Below are 21,588 nucleotides of genomic sequence, written 5' to 3' on the forward strand. Positions count from 1 at the left end.
CTGTGACCGTGGAGATCAGCAGGACACCTGAGGTTACGCTTTAACTAAAGTCGCCCTTGGTTAAAGGAGAAGTGAAGCTGCCTTGGTTTACTTGATGAATGGGAGACCACGCAGTGGACTGTCAGGAGCAAACACAGCAACTACCACAGGAACTGCACTGGCCTCGAGGGTGAGTTACCTTCTGAGACAGTGCTCTGGTCCCACAACAGCTGGCCCGGCCCCAGGGCTGACAGCCTGTGGGAAATGGGCAAAGGTTGACCTGAATTGTTCTGAGAAGGAATTCTGATTTAAGTCAGTTCCCATCCCTGTCCCTGCAGCCGACAGCACAGCCCACCTCCAGGCTCTCTCCCCTTTTCTCCCTCAGTTCCTTGTTGTCTACAGAGCAGAATGAGCAGCTGAGGCTGAGGAACAGCGAAGGCAGTGAATGGCACAGCCAAGGCTACCCTCTCTCTGGTTCATGATCCTGACGTGTGCTCTGTTGACAAACGCCAATGTTAAGTCACTAGGCCACCCAGTTCTCTTCCATGAGGACATCTGGGCCGCACCCAAGCAGACTCTCAGAGATGAGACACGGTATTTCTACAATGGGGCATCCGAAGATCCAGGCACTGGCTCTGGTTCTGTCAAAGCGAAGACATGGCCTATGGAATTATGAATCCTGAGGATGAAGAAGCACCCGGAACACAGGTTCAAAGAAAGCTCTAAGCTCCACAGTGGGCTCCAAGACATCAGTAGCTCAGCCTTCCTATAGGGAAGGCCAAACAACCAGGAGTTCTTAGTAGTCTGTCCTAAAAGGAAGAACTCAGGGAGGATAATCCCCGAGTCCAGCTGTTCCTAACAGGGCTGCACATTCACATGCAGCTCCACAGTTTACCGAAGGACACAACCGGGGCTGGAGAGAGGCTCAGAGGTTAAGAGCACTTGCTCCTCTTCCAGAGGACCTGGGTCCAGGTTAGTTCTCATCACCCTTACCAGATGGCTCACAACCATCTCTAACCGCAGCTCCGGAAAATCGATTCCACAGACAGACAGACAGACACACACACACACACAAATAAATCTTTTTAAAAGACATAATTTAAAAGAAGACGTCAAGAATTTGAATCTCTAGTACTAACAACTACTTCCTTCCGAACGCACAGCCGAGAAGATAGCCGGTGCGGCACCACGCTGGGGCCACCGTCTTGGCCTCCGTCTTTCTCTGACATAACCAAGATAAGCTCGGCCCTGGAATGTTCTGCCCAGTGAAGAATGCCACCAGCATTTGGGGAGCCTGGCGTACGCCCCCAAGGGCAGGCAGAAAACTTCCAGGCTACTTGTTTGGTTTGTCTTTGTTTTGGTTGAGCCCTGGCAATCTGGCAGGCAGTCAGTTTCCAAGGGGAGCCCTGTCCATGGTGTGGATGCCCTAGGCTAGAAGTCCTTATTCATTTTTGTAAACAGAGCCCGGTTACCACAGCGACTGGTGTTGTGCTCAGCTGCCTAATAGCCGAGGTCATCCAGAGCTTTCCTCTGGCCCTAAGGTCTGTCTGTCCCTCTGCATCTCTGCACAGCGACCAACGGGAGCTACTGCTTCGGCCAGGAGTGCTGACCCTGAGGGCTGCAGAGCCAGCTGGGATATACAGATGTGATTCTGCCCCATCTGACAGGTCTGGTCCTGGAGGCTCAGGGAGAGTAAAGGCATAAGAAGAGAGGAAAGTTCCTCTCTGGGGTTTGAGCCGTCCCAGGGACAGAAGGGTCTTGGAGAGGTGAAACTGGCCCTGGGCCAGGGACACTTGTGTGTTGTCAGGTCAGGTCCGAAAGGAACTTTTTTTTTTTTTTTTTTCTCGGAGCTGGGGACCGAACCCAGGGCCTTGCGCTTGCTAGGCAAGTGCTCTACCGCTGAGCTAAATCCCCAACCCCCCGAAAGGAACTTTTAAGGCCCAATGGCTAACTATGGTGCCGATTAGTGTACCAAAGCACGTGCTGGTGGCCAGGCTCACTCACTCAGTTCTTCACACACACACACACACACACACACACACACACACACACACACACACACACAGCACAGCACACCCCACTGGTACCGTATTCAGAAACACAGTCATTTAAAAGACAAGTGAAATTAAGACCTGCCTTTCTCAAAAAGCCATAGATTTCTGTCTTTACCTAACAGATCATTATAAAACTGAAAATCCTCTAAGTCATCCATCCTAGTAACTCGTGAATCTGCTCTGCCAGCAGGACTAAATGTTCAGGTCCTGGAGTTCTTAACATTCTTACCCTTATATCTTTATTATAAGCTGGAGAAAAAAACAAATAGTTGAGAAGTTTGCTCATAGGCAGACTTCAAAGACTCCTTATTAGCTCTGTTCACATAAACCGATGTTTCCTTTCCCTACCGAACACCAAAACAGCAGTCACAATTAATTACCTCGGCTTAAGGTCCTATTAAATATAACAGCCATCTTATTTTAACAGGGAAAGGGAGGGTGGACTCTGGACAGGGCCTGGTGCATGGCACGTTCAAATCTGTTCCGCTCTGCTTGGGGACAAAACGATAAGGCAGCATGCGTGGTTTTCATCAGCACACGCCGTGTCAAACACGCATGCAGAATTAGAGGAGGGGTTTGGAATGGAAGCTGTAAAGATTATGCTGGGCTTTACACTCTCACTACTGGATGAATTCAATCCATTTATCCACCTCCAAGAATAAAACATTTATGGCAGCATTATAACTAGAACAACAATTGCGTCTCTATCCTTTCCCCTAACTCTCACCCAGTACCTGCATGCAGCCCTTCCTCACCCCACGCTCGATCTCTTGCTGGTCTCTTCCATCCACAATATATATATATATATATATGATATATATATGTGTATATATATATATATATATATATATATATATATATATATCATTGGCTAGATTCCAGATACGAGGAAGAACACTTGGCTTGCTTTCTTCCTGGGAATGCATGGTCTTGCTTAATATTTTACATTTCTAAGTCCATCCATTTTCCTACAAGTTGTGTGATTTCATTTTTCTTTAGGGCTGAACAGTATTCCATTTAAATATACTCCAGATTTTTACTATCCATTCATCTGTTGATGGGCAAATAGGTTGACTCCAGGCCTCTGCTAACGTGAACAGCTGTATAGTCTTTGAGTCTGGCTAATTTTAATGTGTGATTTCTTTTTATTTACAACGTTTTATAACAAAGTTTGAAATTAAAAACTTAAATTTCATATGCCATTTTTTTCTATGTTGTCTATTTTTCTTTGTGCTTTGCATACAGCTCTGTAAGCCTAAGACCCCCTTATGTAAGAAACTCAACAGCTAAAACTCCAAGTACAGGAACAGCTTAGAAAACTCAGAGTCAGGGCTAAGAGTGTGGCTAATGGTGGAGCATAAGGCTCTGGGTTAAATCCTTAGCCCCCGCCCCCCAATAAAGTGGGGAAATTCAAAGTTAGCCTGGAGTGGTGGTGAACACCTATGATGCCAACACTTGGGGAGTGGAAGCTGGAGGATCAGGAGTTCAAGATTAGCCTCAGCTACATAAGATAGGAGGAAGAGAAGGAGGGAGGGAGAAAGGGAAGGGGGAGGGAAAGGGGGGAGAAAAACGGGGACTGAAAGAGGAAGGGAAGAAGGGGGGAGGAGGGAAGGGAGGGAGGAAGGGAAGACAGGCAGACAGACAGACAGACAGGGAGGGAGGGGGGCAGGGAGGAAGAAAGGAAAGTCAGACAGGAAGGCAGAAAGGAAGGAGGGAAGGAAGGAAGGAGGGAAAGGAAGGCAGGAAGGATGGAAGGAAGGAAGGCGGAAAGAAGGTCAATCCATCTTTTTATTTTCTAGAATAATGGAATTTTCACTACAGTTTTCTTTTATACTGTGCTGTTTTGATGATGCTGTTTCTTGTTTCATTCGCAGGGAAAGTCAAGCTGGGCTCATGGAGCCCTTGGCCAGGGCTGGAGTGGGAAGCTATTACCCGACTGGCCTGATGGAATAGTCAACTGATAGCAGCGTATCCCGTCTCTGGTAGGATTAGAACCGGCTCTGCTCTCTCTAGGAAAGCCTCACACAGAGAAGAGAAGAAATATTTAAAAAGATTTTTTTTCCCCCTGAAAGTCGCATATAATTACAGAGACATCTCCCTGAGGTCTTTTGCTCTCTCTTCCGAGGGGTTCCCTTCCAGTTCCAGCCTGAAGAACCGATCGGCTATGACGCACCAGAGAGGATAGTGTGTGTTTTCTGGTGCTGAGTGAAGAGCGGGGCTCACACGGGAGATCGGCATTGTAGGCCAAGCTCTGGTAGCTGCATAAGATACGAAGGTTCGAGCTGGGTGTGGCGGTGCACACCTATAATCCAAGCTCGAGAGTGACTGAGGCAGGAGGATAGCAAGTTGGAGACCAGTCTGGTTTATAGGGCGAACTCCAGGCCAACAGCTGTTTCCTGCTGCAAGGGACCTCAAGCAACCTGTCAATAGAAAGCAACTTCCTCTCTCGGTCACCATCACTGAGCCTCCACCATTAGGAGAACACAGAGATAAGCACCAGACACACAAAGCTGAATTTTAATACCAAAGCATCCCAGGGTTAGGATTTGAGTACGAATGCCTCCCATGGACTCATTTGCCAATCATTTGTCACACACTTGGTCATTGCACAATGGTGCTATTTAGGCAGCTTCTAGAAACTTGGGGAAGGAGACACAGCTAGAAGTTTCTCACTGGGATGAGTCTTCGGGGATATCTTGGCCCTGGCCTTCCTGCTTTCCGTCTTCCGGGAAGTGAAGGGCTTCTTCCCCTACACGCTTCTGCAGCAAGCAACCAAGAGGTGAGCTTCTGAAGCTACAAGCCCAAATAAACCCTCCCTCCCTAACTCGTGGTCATCATATCAAAGCTCACCCGTCTACGTGGGAAAGGAAAGCCATGTCCGGGGGTGAGTTTTGGGGAGAGAAGTGTCTAGAGACCAAAGCACTAATCCTACTCTCTAGTTCATAGCCTTCAAGACCCAAGGAGAACGTCCTCATGCCGTTGTATTTCCAACCTGCTCAGGACAGCTCGAGCTGCAAACGTGATGTGCAAAAGCAAATCCTTTTATGCCAAATTAAGGCAAAAAAAATGCTGTCGCTTTCAGATGCTATCGAACTGTCCCGAACTCGTTAGCTCACCATCAGCCTTGAGATGGGCTTTCCAGGGCAGGTTCAGAGGTATGAGTGGAGGTAGACTGCAGGACAACCCAAGAAAGAGTCTCGTGAGCCAGGAGGTTGTTTTTTTTTTTTTTTAAAAAAAAAAAACTTAGGCAAAGACTGAGAATTTCCATTAATGGGTGTTAGAGAGATGACCTGCACAATTTCAGGCTGAGCTGGACGAAATAAAGACTCTTTAAAACGTTAACGTGTTACTAGAATTCTATGATGTCTCACGAACGTAAGAATTTCCAGGTCTGACTTACTTGATGGTAATTCTGCTCAGGAGAGAAAAGTTCCAATCTCGGGGCTGAGGAGATGCATCATAGGTAAGATCTGTGCTGTGCACTGGACCTACGTTTGCTTTCTGGTGCCTACGATAGAGTGAGGCATGGGGGTGCACTCATTCAATTCCAGTTCCTATGGTGGTGCACACATTCAATTCCAGTTCCTATGGTGGTGCACACATTCAATTCCAGTTCCTATGGTGGTGCACACATTCAATTCCAGTTCCCATGGTGGTGCACACATTCAATTCCAGTTCCTAGGGAGACGGAGAAGCAGAGACAAGAGGGTTCCTCTGAACTGACTGACTAGCCAGCCCAGCCTAACCAGAGAGCTCTGGCCCTGTGAGAGACCCCCATCTCAAGGAAAAAAACAACAAAATGGACAGCTCGAGAGAAAGACCCTTGGGGTTAACTTCAGGCCTGTCCACGCATGCACACACCCATCAGAAAACATTCTGGTGTTGTGAGAAAATAAACCACAAATGATTGATTAAACGCCGCCAATCCTGACGGGTATAGCTTAGCAGAATAATTTAAGTGGCAGGTAGGGATTTGTACATTGTTATTAAACCTTCAAAACAATTCAACGAGACAGACACTGCTACCACCTCCATTTTATTGACAAGAACATTGAACAAGGTCACATAAGGCCTTTTCATGACGGAGCTGGGTGTAGGACCCAGACATCTGGCTTTGAGTCAATCCTGAAAGCATCGTGCGCGATTAACCTCTCTTGCTGGGGACAAGGAGGATCTTCCCTTTAGACTGGGTCACGTAATATTCTAAAACATAAGATAAAACTTGTGGTCTGTTGAACAGAGTCCTTCTGATACAGAAGCACCGCACATTTCTAGTCTATATGTATTGAACTAACGGACTTCACTGTACCAGTGCTCAGAAAGTTAGTTTAGCGCCAAGATCAGAGGTCCACATAGTAGCTTAGACATCAAAAGAATCTGGAGCAAGGGCTGGAGAGATGGCTCAGCAGTTGAGCACTGACTGTTCTTCCAAAGACCCGGGTTCAATTCCCAGCACCCTTGTGGCTGCTCACAACCATCTGTAATTCCAATGCCCTCTTCTGACCCTCCTCAGGCACCAGGCACAGATGTGGTGTGCATGGTCATATATGCCAGAAAAACACTCATACACATATAAATAAATACAGAAAGTAAAGAAGAATTGGCCTCAAAATCAGGGACGGTATTTTCTCACGACAGTGTGACAAACATGGTGACTGGATATTCATGTTTCCGCTAAACTGGACTGAGTATGACTGTGAATATGGACACCCGTACAGTCGAGCATGATGGTGCTGGCCTTCAACAGTGGCAGTTTCCGTTACAAAAGTCGACTACGTGGAATACGGCACCCTGCTTAAAAGCTGATTCAGACGGACACTTAGATACTATGCTAGTGCCTTCCCTCTTCCCAAGGCGCTGCGGCTGAGGATGTCACTCAGTGACAGAGTCCATGCTTAGAATATGTGAGGCCCAGCATCGGTCCATACCCCCGAAAAGTTAACTCCAAGGTTTGGGATTCTTAGTCTAACAGGAGGAAAGGACAGATCAATGGAGGAGCGAGGCTTGAGAGGAAAGTCGCAGAGGGAAGCAGAATGAGAGGGGAATGGGGTGCAAGTGCCCACACTCCGCACATCCACGTGAAACTGTCAGAGACTAATACGGAACGAAATAAAGTAAAATACACTTAGTTCCAACGTTTGAGATAGTTAATTTGGTTTTTAAAGTATTGGATTTTGTAGCATAGCCGGTCTTTATTTTTAAAATTCTCTATTTACAAATATTAATGCTACTTAACCTATCTTCTTAGTGGTCTGGGTTTTTTTAAGGAGCAAAATAACTAACTCGGTAAGGATCATAAGCAGTGATAAACATCTACACCACCTGCTTCAATACAGACATTGCGAGCAACTGGTTAACCTTTGTGAAGCAGGAGGATCACAGCCTAGACAACATGGTTAGGATTGATCTGAAAAAGTTGTTAAGAAAGTGATTTTGGAAAAAAAAAAAAAAAGGGACTGTTCCTATACAATAAGCTTAGGTGCAACATTATAGCAGAAAAACTCCACGGAACTAGATACTTTTTACATTCGTGATATCCACGAACTGCTGGAGCATTCTGCCATAATTCAGAGTCCCTTGCTCATTGTAGGAAAAAGCAATCCTAGCAACATTCAATATTCTACTTTTTAAGGGAAGTAACTAAAGAAATCAGTTACAGGTCCCAAGCTCGGGACAACCCCTGAACTCCTCTCTTACCAATCTTACTGCAGCCCACCCACTTCACCTCTAACCTTGAGCAACATTTATGGTGTTACCCATTTACATGTGTGTATATACATACACATACACATACATACACACATGCACATATACACGTATACATGCACACACATATGTATATATACACCTACAAATGCATAACATAAATGCTTACAACAATAGAAATAGCCTTAGTACACATTTAAGTGCGTACTAAGTTGTTCGGAGCCGATCTCGGATACGGTGCATCTCTACATAAAGAGCATCGTGGATAAAAAAACAACTCCTAACGCCACTCCTGATTCAGAGGGTAGAGTTACCCCATTCTACATCTTTGCAAAACTCTTTAATGTCCAGCTTAATGAAAGGCAGCTGGGTCTCAGACCTACTCCTGCATTCAATTTGTTACAATGCATTGTTCTGCCTGAAAGACACGAAGAAACGTGGCCTCACACAGACACACGAGTGCCTAGTTCTCCTCCGGAGATTGGTTCCAGGAACCCCTCCCTCACCCCACCCCACCCCCAGGCATGCTCAGGCCCCTTCCGTAAGAAGGCACATATACCCTCCACGAACTTTAATCCACCTCTAGACTACCGCAATGCCTAGCTTGAATACTGTGCAAACAGTTCATCTGTTGGGTTACTGGGGTAATAATGGTGAGAGGGAAGGTCTATACATCACTGGCACGTATGCCATTTGCTGTACGTGCTCCCAATCTGTGCTTGGGTGAAGCCTCAGCTGTGAATCAGGTGCAGGGGGTTGGCCGTCTAAGCTATTGGAAGCTGCCAATCTTAAGAGTCTTTCCATGTCCCTGGGCCTGTGTCCCCTTCCACATTGATTTCAATCAACAAGCAGTCATTTTTATGGCTTCCCGAAACACTGCCTGAGTCACAGAGTGAGCTTTTCGTACTCCGATAAATTAAAATGCATTGTGCTCTTCCAGAGTCCTGAGTCATCTCTAAAGTGAACAAAATACTAGCTTTATGAATAACCAGAGGACGCTGGCACACGCAACCCTAACCAAGTGACCAAGATTAGCTTTACCAAGGAGTAAGTCCCACCAACAAAATGCACTCTTGGTCTGATGCCCGGAAAAGGGTCCTGCAGTTCCATGGTATCTTTCCCAGTACAGCATTGCTCCGGTGTGACTGCCAAGAGAGCAAACCCCAACTAAAGCACTAGCCAGCACCTTTCGAAAGGGCCAAATCAGTAAGGACCAAAGGCCAGGGACAGATGAGGGGAATCTAAGGAAACATAAAACCAAAGGTGATGAACAAAAAAAAAACAGACAAACGAATACAAATAAAATCCAAATAACTAGAATACTTTTTAAATGTTAATATGATGTTAATAATACTGTGCCATGATTTTTTATATATACAGTTTTGGTTATGACTCTATCTTATATTATCCTGAGGCAAAGCTGAGTGAAAAAAAATTGGTATTGTTTATATAATTTTTGGGGGAACGGGGGAGCAGGTTCAGGACAGGGTTTCTCTGTGTAGCCCTGGCTATCTTGGAACTCAATCTATAGACCAGGCTGGCTTTGAACTCAGAGATCCGCCTGCCTTTGCCTCCCAAGTGCTGGGATTAAAGGCGTGTGCCACCACTGCCTGGCACTTATGGGACTCTTTTATTAGATCTAAAATTATAAAGGCTTTAAGAATCAATTGTTCTGTCCTATGCTCTGAGGATGAAGGGTGTTTTGATTCATGTATAACAAACATGCCAATCATTGGGAAACCAGTGCCTCGCTGAGTTTTACGGGAACGCCAGACAAGACATCAGGCTGGGCTGTATTTTTGATGTCACATGCTCATAGCATCTCCATTATTCCCATCAGAAAGTTAGCTAACTACCGTGACACTGTCCCAGCCACGGTGACAGATGTAAGTTCTCCAAATGATGAATTTTGACTGGATACGATCTTATCACTGGCAACACATATTACCAGTGGTTTTCCTTTGAGTAAAAGACGGACCCTGTACTGAGTCAAAACTGCATGCAACACCTGATGACCACTGTTTGTGCAGTGTTCTTTCAGGAAAATGGTGGCCTACGAAAGACAGACCAGTCCCACTCACAGTTCAGCTCTACATAAAGATGCCCGCTAACCTGAACGTAGAGGTTTCTGGGCTTCATGAACAACATAAATGAAACTGGAGATTGTTTAATGCAAATGTACGACAGTAACACACTGCCCTGACTCCCCTGTGATACCAGCACCCTCTGGTAGCCCCCACCCCTGCTTTCTAACAGCATCAAAGCTGGCACCGTTTTCCATTCAAATCACAAATACTTCCTTTAATAAATGTACAGGACTCATCTAACATGGTCATTTCTTCAACGCGATGAAGTCTTCAAACACCCACACCTACAAAATCTTTTATTCACAAATCCCAAAAGCTCCTCTGCTGTGAACAAAATTTCACTGAAAATCTGAGGACCTGACCAAAGAGTGTGGCATTCCATACTTGGTGGCCGAGACTGCCCCTAATGCTGACCTTTAGTCCAAAGCCCCAAGGATTCTCATTTTAACCATAGATGCTATGACCATCAGCAGGCTTCATCCAGAGCGAGCCTGATCTAAACATCATTTTCCTTACAGGACACAGTGAGTCTGTAGTTCTATAACCTAGAGCAAAGCCTTCCAGACCAGCGCTTCCTTAGCAACCAGCCTTAGTTACTGCATCCAGGGCTCATGCTCCCTCTAGCCATAGGGAATGTTAACAGCCACCTTTACTTATGAAGATTGCTTGACAGAGGGCGAAATTATAGCCCAAATGAGGGCCCTGGTCTAAGGAATACTGTTCAGGGTGAACACACTGAGGTCTTCAAGTCTGAACCGCTGAGGGCCTAGGAGACTCACTCGGTGGTAGGACACACGTTTAGAACACATGAGGCACTGGAGGAAAGTCCCAGCTCACACACATGACAAGCACACACACTCACACAAACGAAGAGGAAAAAACACCTACCAAAATGACAAGTGTACACGAGGATTTTTTTTTTTTAACTAGTAAAATGGAAGGGTGTGCCATGTTTGTGAACAGCAGAACAAAGACGACAGGCTGCAGACTCTCAGCCATTTTTGCTCTCTCTCTCTGTCTCTCTCTCTGTCTCTCTCTCTGTCTCTCTCTCTCTCTCTCTCTCTCTCTCTCTCTCTCTCTCTCTCTCTCTCTCTCTCTCTCTCTCTCTCTCTCTTTCTCACTGGAGTCCCTTCTCCCGATGCATACGTACTTGAGCATAAATAACCATGCTTATTTCCTAAGACAGCTAAGTTAGAGTCTTTAAAATCAAATGAATAATTAAATGAGTAATAATTAAATGAAACCCGAGTGTTAGTTGTAGCATCCTCTCACAGCTTCCCTCATATGCTACCTGCTGACATCACTTTCCCAAAATAAAAAAAAACAAAAACAAACAAACAAAAAAAACAAACATTTACGGAGCTGAAGCAAACTGACCTTAAAAACAGGGCAGGGACATAGAGCTGACAGTAAGTGCATGCTGTGCACACGCAAGGTCATGGATTTAACCCACATACAACACACACCCACAGCAAAGTTAGCCATTTATCAACCCAAAGGTTGCTCCTAGGCTAGAGGTCCCTCACGATTCTGACAGCCCTGAGAGCTTCTGTCTCATCAGACTCCCTAAAGTTATCTGGGAAATGCCTTCAAAAAGGGTTCAAGTCCAGCTCCTGGGGCCTGCCAGCTGGGGTGCAACCCTGTGTTTTCAGGATAGGGGGCCTCAAAGTAAACAAGGAGGTCTCAGAGTGTGAGCCCATCCCTCTACCAGCCCCCCTCTGGAGGTGCTCAGGAAAACACTTTCCTGTGGAGTTCAGGAAAATCTGACAATATCTTGAAATGGCTCAGCATGGATCTCGGAAATTTCTCCTTAGAATTCTTTTTCCTTTGAATCACGTTAATAAAGTGCAATTTGGTCTGGGGTTTGTAGCTACTTACTCACTTGGGCGCCCAAGCCCAAAAGGGCAGGTTGGAGGTGAGGGTGGGGGAGGGGAAGGAAAGGGAGGGGAGGGGGAGGGGAGGGGGGAGGGGAGAAGACAATGCAGCCTGTCAGTGGGAGTTAGGGCCAGGCCTGGGTCTTGGAATATTTCTGAACTTGGTTTTAAACAGGGCCACAGCATGCACTTGGTTGGCTCTTAGACAAGCACCAAGTTCTTACTTCTTTGTTCTACAGCGCTGACCTCGGAATCCACAGAAACTGGTGATCACTGGCACGGGCTCAGGTCCCCTCATCTTTAAGGGGCAGACAGGAGGATGCATGTTTCTCACAAGTCTGGTGGAGCGGAGTCTAGGGACTATGATTCTGTAAGCTACACCAAACATACTGCCCCAAAGAAAAGAAGGGCCAGCCTATTTTTCCCCTTTCCCCTGTGTAGTCTGCACAGAGCTTCCACTGGGACACAGAATTTCAAATTTAGGGTTTTTTAATTTTTTTTGGGTTTTAAACATCATTTTCCTTTACACTAGGCATTTAAAATTTTTTTATTTTATTTTTTTTCAGACTCCCTTAAATGGGGAGGGACGTGCTAACTGACATGGTGGGTGTTCTCTTGGGGCAGGCATTTTTGATAAGACAACAGACTAAGGGCGGAGTCTTAGGCACGCTCAGTAAGTGTTCTAAACCCCTAAAAGCCTAACCCTGATGCGTTTGGACAGTTAACACTGAGAACCTGACCTGCTTCAAGATCAGCCTGAAGCTCCCCACCCACTCTGAGAGGCCCTCGGGAAGTGTTTATTTAGCTAATGAATGTTAAGTGATTGTATTTCTCTCGCTAAACAGAAAGCACACGCAACTTCCTAAGAGTGTCCTTTGGGTATCCCGCTTCTGCCAGGGGCCCCAGAAAAGCTCTGTCACCCTGGAGCCGGAGCAGCAGTGTGGCAATCCAGGGAAGAATAAGGCCAAGTGTACTTCTCCACAAAGAGCGGCTATGCCCCTCTTGGCCCAACTCCAAAAGGCAATTGAGTCTGAAGGTCGGGCTAATCTCTGCTGGCCTCTCTGCCAACCTCTCTGCAGGCTCTGGGCGCTCCGGCATGTGCTTTGCAAACGATCTAACAATTAATTAGCGCTTTCGAATCCGTCCCTATCATTAACAGACCACTGCCAGACGGCCTTTGATGGCGTCCTCTGGAGCTAATTGAGCCTGGCAAACGCAGGAGGCAGGATTGTAGCTCAGGGGAGCCGCACTGAGACCCAACAGGTGACAAGCAGCAGAGCTTCTCTTGCCAACCAAGAAGGTGTTAGGTGCTGGGGCCAGGCACTGCTCTCCAGTTCTGTCACCTACAGGCCTGAAGTTCAAACAATCCTTTCAAAAGAAAGGACTTTTTTTTGGTTTGGTTTGGTTTTTCTGTTTGACATTGTTTCTAGGACACACATTCCCATTCCCTCACTCACCTACCCCCAAAAATATACTTTAAGAAAATAAAAATATAGTCTGTCTGTCTGTCTCTCTCTCTCCTTCCTCCCTCTCCCTCCCTCTCCTTCTCCCTTCCCCTCCCCTTCCCCTCTCTCTCTTTCCCCCTCTCTCCTCTCTGTTCCTCCCTCTTCTTCTCCCTCCCTCACAATCCAAGATGTGTGTCCCCTTCCCATAAGCACAGTCATGTGAGGAGTTTTTCTAGTTTTCACAATCTAAGGCCACCCAGAAGTCTAGCCTGCTCCATATGCCTACAAGATAAGCAGTTGTGGGGAAACCTTGGAAGCAAAAAAGGGGGATCAGCAGAAGGCTAAAAGGGAAAATACTAAAGCACTCCTCTGAACTTTCCTAGTTCAGTCTCAAACACTGAAAGACTACCTCCTGGAGCTGTGGCAAGCCTGGAGTTGTACTTCATAGTTCACAAGCCTTTTAATGCCAGAGATGAGGCTTAGGAAAGCAAATCAGAACTCCTCCCACCCCACAAAGGCATACCTTTGACTGACAAGCATCAGAGAACTGTCGCCACCCACTCAGTGGGCAGATCATTCCCGAGGGTCCCTCCGTGTAAGTGACCCTGGTTCCCGCCATGTCTCAATGCAATAACGACAACTACAGAAAAGTGTCCCAGAGTGATCCATGAGAGCAGACTGGGGAGAAGGCTCGGGGGTTAAAGCACTTGACCCAAAAGCACACAAACTGGAGCTTAGATCCCAGAACTCAGGTAAATGTTGGGTGGGCTCTACTGCTCATCTGTACTCCTAGCCTCTGAAGACAGAGGCAGGATTCACTGAGCAAACTGGCCAGCTAGGCTACCCATATCAGTGAGCTCTGGGTTTGATTGAGAGACCTGCCTAACTGAGCAAGGTAGAAGAGTGATCTCAAAGGTGGGCAGTTCCTAACTTCAGCTTAGAGTCTATCATTGAGCCCAAATTCCAACTGTTTTTTTTTTTCTTCTTAATCAGTATTTTTGGGTGGTATTAAGAATAAAATACAGGACCTAGTGGAATCAAAGCAAGCTCTTTCCAACTGAACTATTCTCCTCTTCCTCCTCCCCACCTTCTCCCTTCCTCCCCTGTCCTCCTCTCCTTCCCCCTCCTCCTCTCCTTCCTCCTCCTCACCTTCTCCCTTCCTCCCCTGTCCTCCTTCTCTCCTTCCCCCTCCTCCTCTCCTTCCTCCTCCTCCTCCTCCCCCTCCTCCTCCTCCTCCTTCTCTTCCTTCTCCCCCTCTCAAGTGGCCAAGAATGACCTTAAACTTCTGATCCACCCTCCAGCAATGAGGCCTGGGATTACAGGCAAGCAGCACTTGGATTGTTTTAGTCATTACTGGAGATTAAACCAGCGCTTTGTGCACACTACACAAGCACTCGCCCCTCCAATTCAGCTTTAAAGTGCTCTCCTCCCTCACCAACCTTAGTCCCCTTGCCTTTGTCCAGTGGAGCCTGGACCCACTGACTGTTGTTTCTGCTCTGCCTCTCCCTGCTCCAGACATGACCTGTAAGATCAAGTACTTTTGTTATGTGGTTTTTCCCTACTCTACCTCCAACCCCTGGAATAGTGCATGAAAACAGTAAGCACTCAATAAATGCTGGCCCAAAACACAGCAATGGATTAGCACTTTAAGCAGTTTTACTAGGTAAAAGAATGGGGACAAAAGCAGTGACTCCTGACCCCTCCCCCCCCCCCCCCCCCGACCCAGAAGCCAGCAAAGCCCTGAGGTACAACAGGTTACTCACAGTCTACAAGGCCTTGGGTCTTCTCTAAAACATGGCAGTATTTGTTTAAAGTGAATGCAAAATGGGGAACAGTCCCCCTTCCACTTCAAAAGGCCCAGCACCAGCTGTGGGCTAAGCAGCATTTGCTTCTCCACACAGTCTGAGTTTGCTGAAGGTTCAAGGATCAGTTATCTAAGCGCCTGTGTACACAACTGTGACCAACTATAAACGTTTAGCAACTACACAGCTGTCTCGGAGTACAAGACAGCTATGTCCTAGTGAAAATGTTTAGTTACTGTTCATAAAATGGTCTGCCATTGGTATCCTAAAATTATTCAAATAATCAGAAATCCAGAGCAGTGTAGCAATTACACAACTTGGGATACAGATGCAAAAGAGAAGAATGCATTTGCTGAGGAGTCTGACATTAGGTCTTCGGACAATCGCAGTCACTGTCCTGTAAACCATACGCCCTTCCTATTATATATATATATACATATATATATATGTATATATATATTTACCAAATCAAAAGCTGTTAGTAAATTTCCCTGCAAATACACACATACATGTATCTGCATAGATATATCCTTTTATTTAATAGCTATCACAATACACCCTATACAAACATACCCCATATATGCATACACACACTATACAATATATGCAACCCCATACACACTCGTGTGTGTACACACACACACACACACACACACACACACACACACTGGTACGGTGGTGAGTAGTCATTTCTCAAAGATTCTCATGCACTTCATCGCCTGTGAATATGTACAGTATCACAGAGAACACAGCCCAAATGCAGACCACTGCAGCCGCTCCAGGTCTGTTTCAAAAACTCTACTTTGCTCTTTGGAATACACGGGCCATGGTAGGCAGGGCAGTGACATGGTTCAGCATGCAAGGAAACTGCCACCAAGCCTGATGACCTGAGCTCAACTGTCAGAACCCACATAGACTACCCTAAGCAGACTTCTGACTTACACATGTATGCTGTGGTACACACACACACCACCACCACCACCACCACCACACTAAATAAATACAATTAAAAATAGAATAAACATAAAATTTAGTACCCTGGTAATGGCTGGCAGTTGGCTTTCTCTATGTATCAAAAAGAAATATTAAACACAAAAGGAGATTAAATAATTACAAGCTATTCTAGTTATGTGCCTATTGCTATGAAGAGACACCAGGACCAAGGCAACTTATAGAAGAAAGTTCTATATGTTCTACTGGAACAGTAGCTGAGACTCTTGCAAGAGGCAGAGGCTAGGAATGGTGTAGACATTTGAAACCTCAAAGCCTGCTCCCGGTGACACACCTCTTCCAACAAGGCCATACCTCCTAATCCTTCCCAAGCAGTTCCACCAACTGGTAACAAAATATCCAAATATATGGGCATTCTCATGCAAACCACCAAAGAAATCAACTTAATTCCTGTGTCCCCAAACCCAAGGCTGGCAAGAGAAGGTATTTCTCAATCTGTTGGGAAGCTTTAAGACTACAACCTAACCCTTGATCCTTTTGTTTGCTGTTTTGGGTGTTTTGCTTGTTTGTTTTTGTTTTTATTTTTGTTTTCGTGGTGGCTATTGGTTAGTTGATTGGTCCCCATTCTGAAGTTCATGACCCATTGATGCAAAACCTAGAGGATTTAGAGGGCAAATGGGTAAAGAAAATCAGGCTGTGACCTAAAGGAGGACCATGCAGTCTCCCCAAAGAAGGAAATCCTCTCAGACCTACAGCACAGATAAATGGAGTTAAATGAAATGCATAAGACAGGAAATGACATATACTACATGATCTCACTCATGCGCAGAACCTAAAAGGATCAAATACATAGAAACAAAGAGTCAAACTAGTTACCTGAGGATGAAATGGAGGGTGGGGGCGGGGGGACTCTGGAGAGATTAGCCAAATGATACAAAGTTTCAGGAGGAAAAGGCTTGAAAGCACCAGAGTATCATGGCGGCTGTAAGTCAGTGACAATGTACTGAGGACATGAATTACTGAGGAGAGGCCAGGAGAGTGTTCCACTCAGGCACCTAAAGCTCTTGCTGCCCAACCAGACAATCTGAGTTTGATCCCTAGAACTCACTTGATAGAAAATGAGGCTCAACTCTTGCAAGTGGTCTACAGATCACAGTGAACAGAGAGTGTGTGTGTCACACACACACACACACACACACACACACACATTAATTTTTTTAATTGTGAAGGTAAACTCCAAGTATTCTTACCACAGACACACAAAAGTGATAAATACAGGGTCTAGCATGGCTCGGTGGGAAGGGGCACTTGATGCCAAGCCTAATTAAATAAGTTCTAACTCCAGGTCCCATAGGATGGGACAAGAGACCTGGATCTCACAAGCAGTCTGCTGACCTTCACACGCCAATCATGGCCGCTACCCTTATACAGTAATAGATAAATTTGGCTTTTAAAAGGGAGAGGTGATTCAAATATTAAATATGTTCTCTCCTAATATAAACACATATAATATTCATATATTAAAATGTCATATTGGACCCCAGAAACATATCTTAATTGTCAATTAAAAAATAAATATAAATATCAGAGTATCAATGTCATTGGGACAACATACTCCGGGTTTCTTGGTTTTGTTAGTTTTTTCGAGTTTGCTGTTGTGGCTGTTGCTGTTGTTTGAGATGGTGTCGTGTAGTCAGCCAGCTGTAGCCTTGAACTTGTCATAGCTGACCCATTTGTAACATGGGTTAAAATACTGGCCATCGAGGCCGTGGCAAGAACAGCAGCAGTGGTAACATTGAATGCCAAGATCATACATTTTCTGTAAGGATTAAATGAACACATCTATGTCGCGTGCCCAGGAAAGTAGCAGGCTGCAGTCAGAAGTGCATGCGTGACTTCCTGTGTGCGGGGTCAGGGGCAAGGGGAGAGGCACTGTAACTCACGGTGCTGCGGGTCATCTTGTGTAAGTGTGTTTGAGTTCTAGTTGGACCGAGAACCGAATCAATCTTTCTAAATCACTCAGTCTAAGCCCCAACATTCTTGCTTTAGAAACAGACTAAAGCCTGCCTCCCGAGGCTGCTGGGGGTTCTGACGAAATGGGAGGTACAGACACCCTGAAAACAGGATGGTCTAATTATTAGTTTAGATGCTCTCCAAGCTCCAGCTTGGCCCAGCTAGTATCTCAGCTTGCTGTCTGTCACCAGGACACGTCTTCAAATCTTGCTCAGCAGGAAAGCAGTTTGGTTGAAAAACATCAGGGCAGGAATGAAGAAGCCTCTGGCACCACAGCAGGGGAGGTGCTGCAGAACTCACCTCACAGACCTCTCCTGACCTGGCCTGCAAATGCAGCCAAGGCCGTCTTCTGGCCAAGCTGATTTCCCTAAATTCGCCCTGCATGCCTTTTTCTCATCACTAGGACTGGGGAAACAGCTCTGCTGGTCAGTGGCAGATCTCAGAAGCAGCAACCACTATATTTTTAGAGTTGTGTAGTGGTCTTTAAAGGGAAGGCACTCTTAAGCTTGTGCAGCAAGCATTGGTTTTCGAGCTTCTTGCTTTCCCGATGTTCCATCAGAGGGTCTATGATAAGGGGCCAGTCGACAGCCTGTGGTAATTTCTAATCAAAAGGCACTCCGGTTCTTACGTAGTATATCTTTCAGGAACACAGCCCTCACTCCCATGATGTAAAGAAAGACAGGGAGATAAAGGGTGGATGAATTTTCCCAAACCATTTGGTAACGGGGTCACAGTTACCAAACACTCAAACTCTGCTGTGCTTCACATGCGTGCCCTGTCCCATGAAAAGCCCATGCAAGCCGGTTTTTACCACCTTCATCCTGTCTGCTCCCCCGCAGTCTTAGTATATGGGTCCTTTGTGTGAAGTGAAAATGAAGGCGACCCAGGTTGTTGCGACTCTAGGAACGTGGCACATGGGTGCCTACTCACATGGTACTTAATCAAGCTAAGAGTTTTGTCGGTTCCACAGGTGGGCTCTCCTCCTGGGGGACCCCAATAGGGCAGCAATGGCCTGCATCTCATCACCAAATACCTAGGCTCAAGTGCCAAGTTTTCCACTTGGAAGTCACAGGACTTTGCACAAGTGATTAACTAAAAACCAAGGCTCAGTTTCTTACTTGAAGATGATCATGGGTTAGGTTGTCTAAATAGCATACATACACATGCACACAGGCATAGACACACACAGGCATACATATATACATACACACATACACACACAGAGACATACACGCACTCATGTACATGTACACACACATGCACACATGCATGCACAGATACACATACACACACACACACACACACACACACACACACACACACACACACACGCCAGCCTGCAGCCTTCCTGCCTGGAAACCCATGGTATTCTTAGCTTTGGGAGACAGTAGGGGGTGCTTAGATTCCTAGCTTAAGCCGGGTATGCCTCTCATTTGAGAGGACTGAAGAACAGTAGACCTAAAGCACAAAATGAAATCCAAAGCTCTGGGTACTCAGTGTCCCCAGAGTCTACTCCCCTCCTCCTCTCCCAAGTGAACCTGCTTCATCCCCATAAAGTTTTCCAAGTCTTCTCTCCAGAAGACAGGCCATGCTCCAGGAAAACCCATCATTCCTCTCTCAAGCACCATTCAGGCAAGGCACCGTGGTACACACCGTTAATCCTAGAACTCCGGTGACAGAGGCCAGCAGATCTCTGTGAGTTTGAATCCGGCCTGGTCTAAATTACTTTGTAGTTTTGGCTGTGCGGGAATTCACTGTTTAGACCAGGCAACTCTCAAATTCACAACAGTGAGTTCCGGAACAGCCAAAGCTACAATGTAAGACTGTTTCAAAACAAAAGCAACAAAAAGAAGCCAAACAAAAGCAAATACCCTCAACCTTCTCTTAATATAGAAACGAAAAGGCTCAGTCACCAGACCTCAAGTAATCTGCTAACGGCTATCTCTGCTGCCCCTTAGCTATGTGACCCTGAGGGAGCAGCTTGCTTTTCTGCAGTTCTGTTCCCTCACCTATGAATTATGGGTAATCACAGTATTGACATTGTTCTGGAAATGAAATCATGTCACATGTAAGAAGCACTGGGGGTGGGGATTAGCATTCAGTAATTACTCTATACATTTTCATTATTATGATCTTCTTGAAGTTCAGCTCAACCAGAAAACTTCAAAAAGCTTTTTGTGAAGTAAACTGAGTCTATGAGGAGAGCTATTCAAAGGGCTGGTATGTGGCACAGTCGGTAGAGTGCTTACAACATATAAATCGGTCATAGGGACGCCTGCCAATAATGTCAGCACTCTAAAGCCAGAGGCACAAAGATCAAAAGTTCAAGGTCATCCTCAACTGCTAGCAAACTTGGATGGAGAAGGGAGCTGGCCTGCACCAGCACATCCGGAGAAGGGAGCTGGCATACATCAGCACCGCCAAAACCTATGTTTTCTCCATTCATTTGTTCACTAGGTTGCACAAAATGACAGCAATTAACCAACGTCTACGCTTAAAAAGCCTCCCTACAGGTTAGTGCCCAGTCAGGAAAATGTTTGCCTTGCAAGCATGATAATCTGAATCCAACCCCCAGACAGTCCCCAGAACCCACACTTAAAAAGCCCAGTGTGGTGGCAAATACTTGTAATCTCAGCGATGTCAATCAAGTAAGAGTCAGAGGGTGCTCTGGCTCACTAGGACAGCCAGCCTACCTACTTGGTGACGTCTGGGTCACTGAGAGATCTGTCTCAGCAAAAGTTCCCCAAGCCTGAGAAGAGACTCCTGAATTGTCCTCTGGCCCACATACACACAGACATGTGCACATATACTCATTCATGCATACTCATGCACACACACACACACACACACACACACACACACACACACACACAAAAGAGGCACCTGCCCCTCTGTTTACCTACCAGGTGACCTGTGATTCTATAAAAATTTCGGCTCTATTGTATTCTCCGCCACTACAAAGCTTTGGATATATAGGGGACTAAGTGTATATGTTTCTCCTTCTTTTTCTCCCTCTCCCCCCTTATGTTCTGAAAGAGAAAGGAAGGTGTGTGGCAAGACTGATTCACTATCAAAGCTATCAAGGCTGCAAAAGCCGTCACACTCATGGCTTTCCCATGAAGCGGTTCTCCTTGACATCAGTAAGAACAGAACCCCTGCGTCAAGATCCCAGGTGCACGAAGTTCTACACCTTATCACAGAGAATGTGCTTCCTCTCACCCACCCTTGATAAGACCCGTTTTTTTTTTTTTGCTGGGCATGCTAGCATAAATCTTGAATTCTGCCACTCAGAAGGCAGAGGTAGGTGGAACTCTTGTGTGTTCCAGGACAGCCTGGGCAACATAGAGAGACACTATCTCAAATAAAAAAAGAAAAAGAAAAAGAAAGAAAGGAAAAGAAAAAAGAAAGAAAGAGAAGATCATTTTAATGCATATCCAAAAATCAAAAAACTCTTCAACAATGACACAAAATGAAACTGCTGACAGACAGCTGCGCAGACAGAGCAGGCAGGTTCACATACTGGCATTTAAAACAACAACAAAAAAAAACAATAAAAAGAAGAAGGAGGAGGAGGAGAAGGAGGAGGAGAAGGAGGAGGAGAAGGAGAAGGAGGAGAGAGAAGGAGAAAGAGAGGAGGAGGAGGAGAAGGAGGAGAAGGAGGAGAAGGAGGAGAAGCA

The sequence above is a fragment of the Rattus rattus genome, chromosome 11 (assembly GCF_011064425.1).
Source record: "Rattus rattus isolate New Zealand chromosome 11, Rrattus_CSIRO_v1, whole genome shotgun sequence".
Classification (NCBI taxonomy): domain Eukaryota; kingdom Metazoa; phylum Chordata; class Mammalia; order Rodentia; family Muridae; genus Rattus; species Rattus rattus.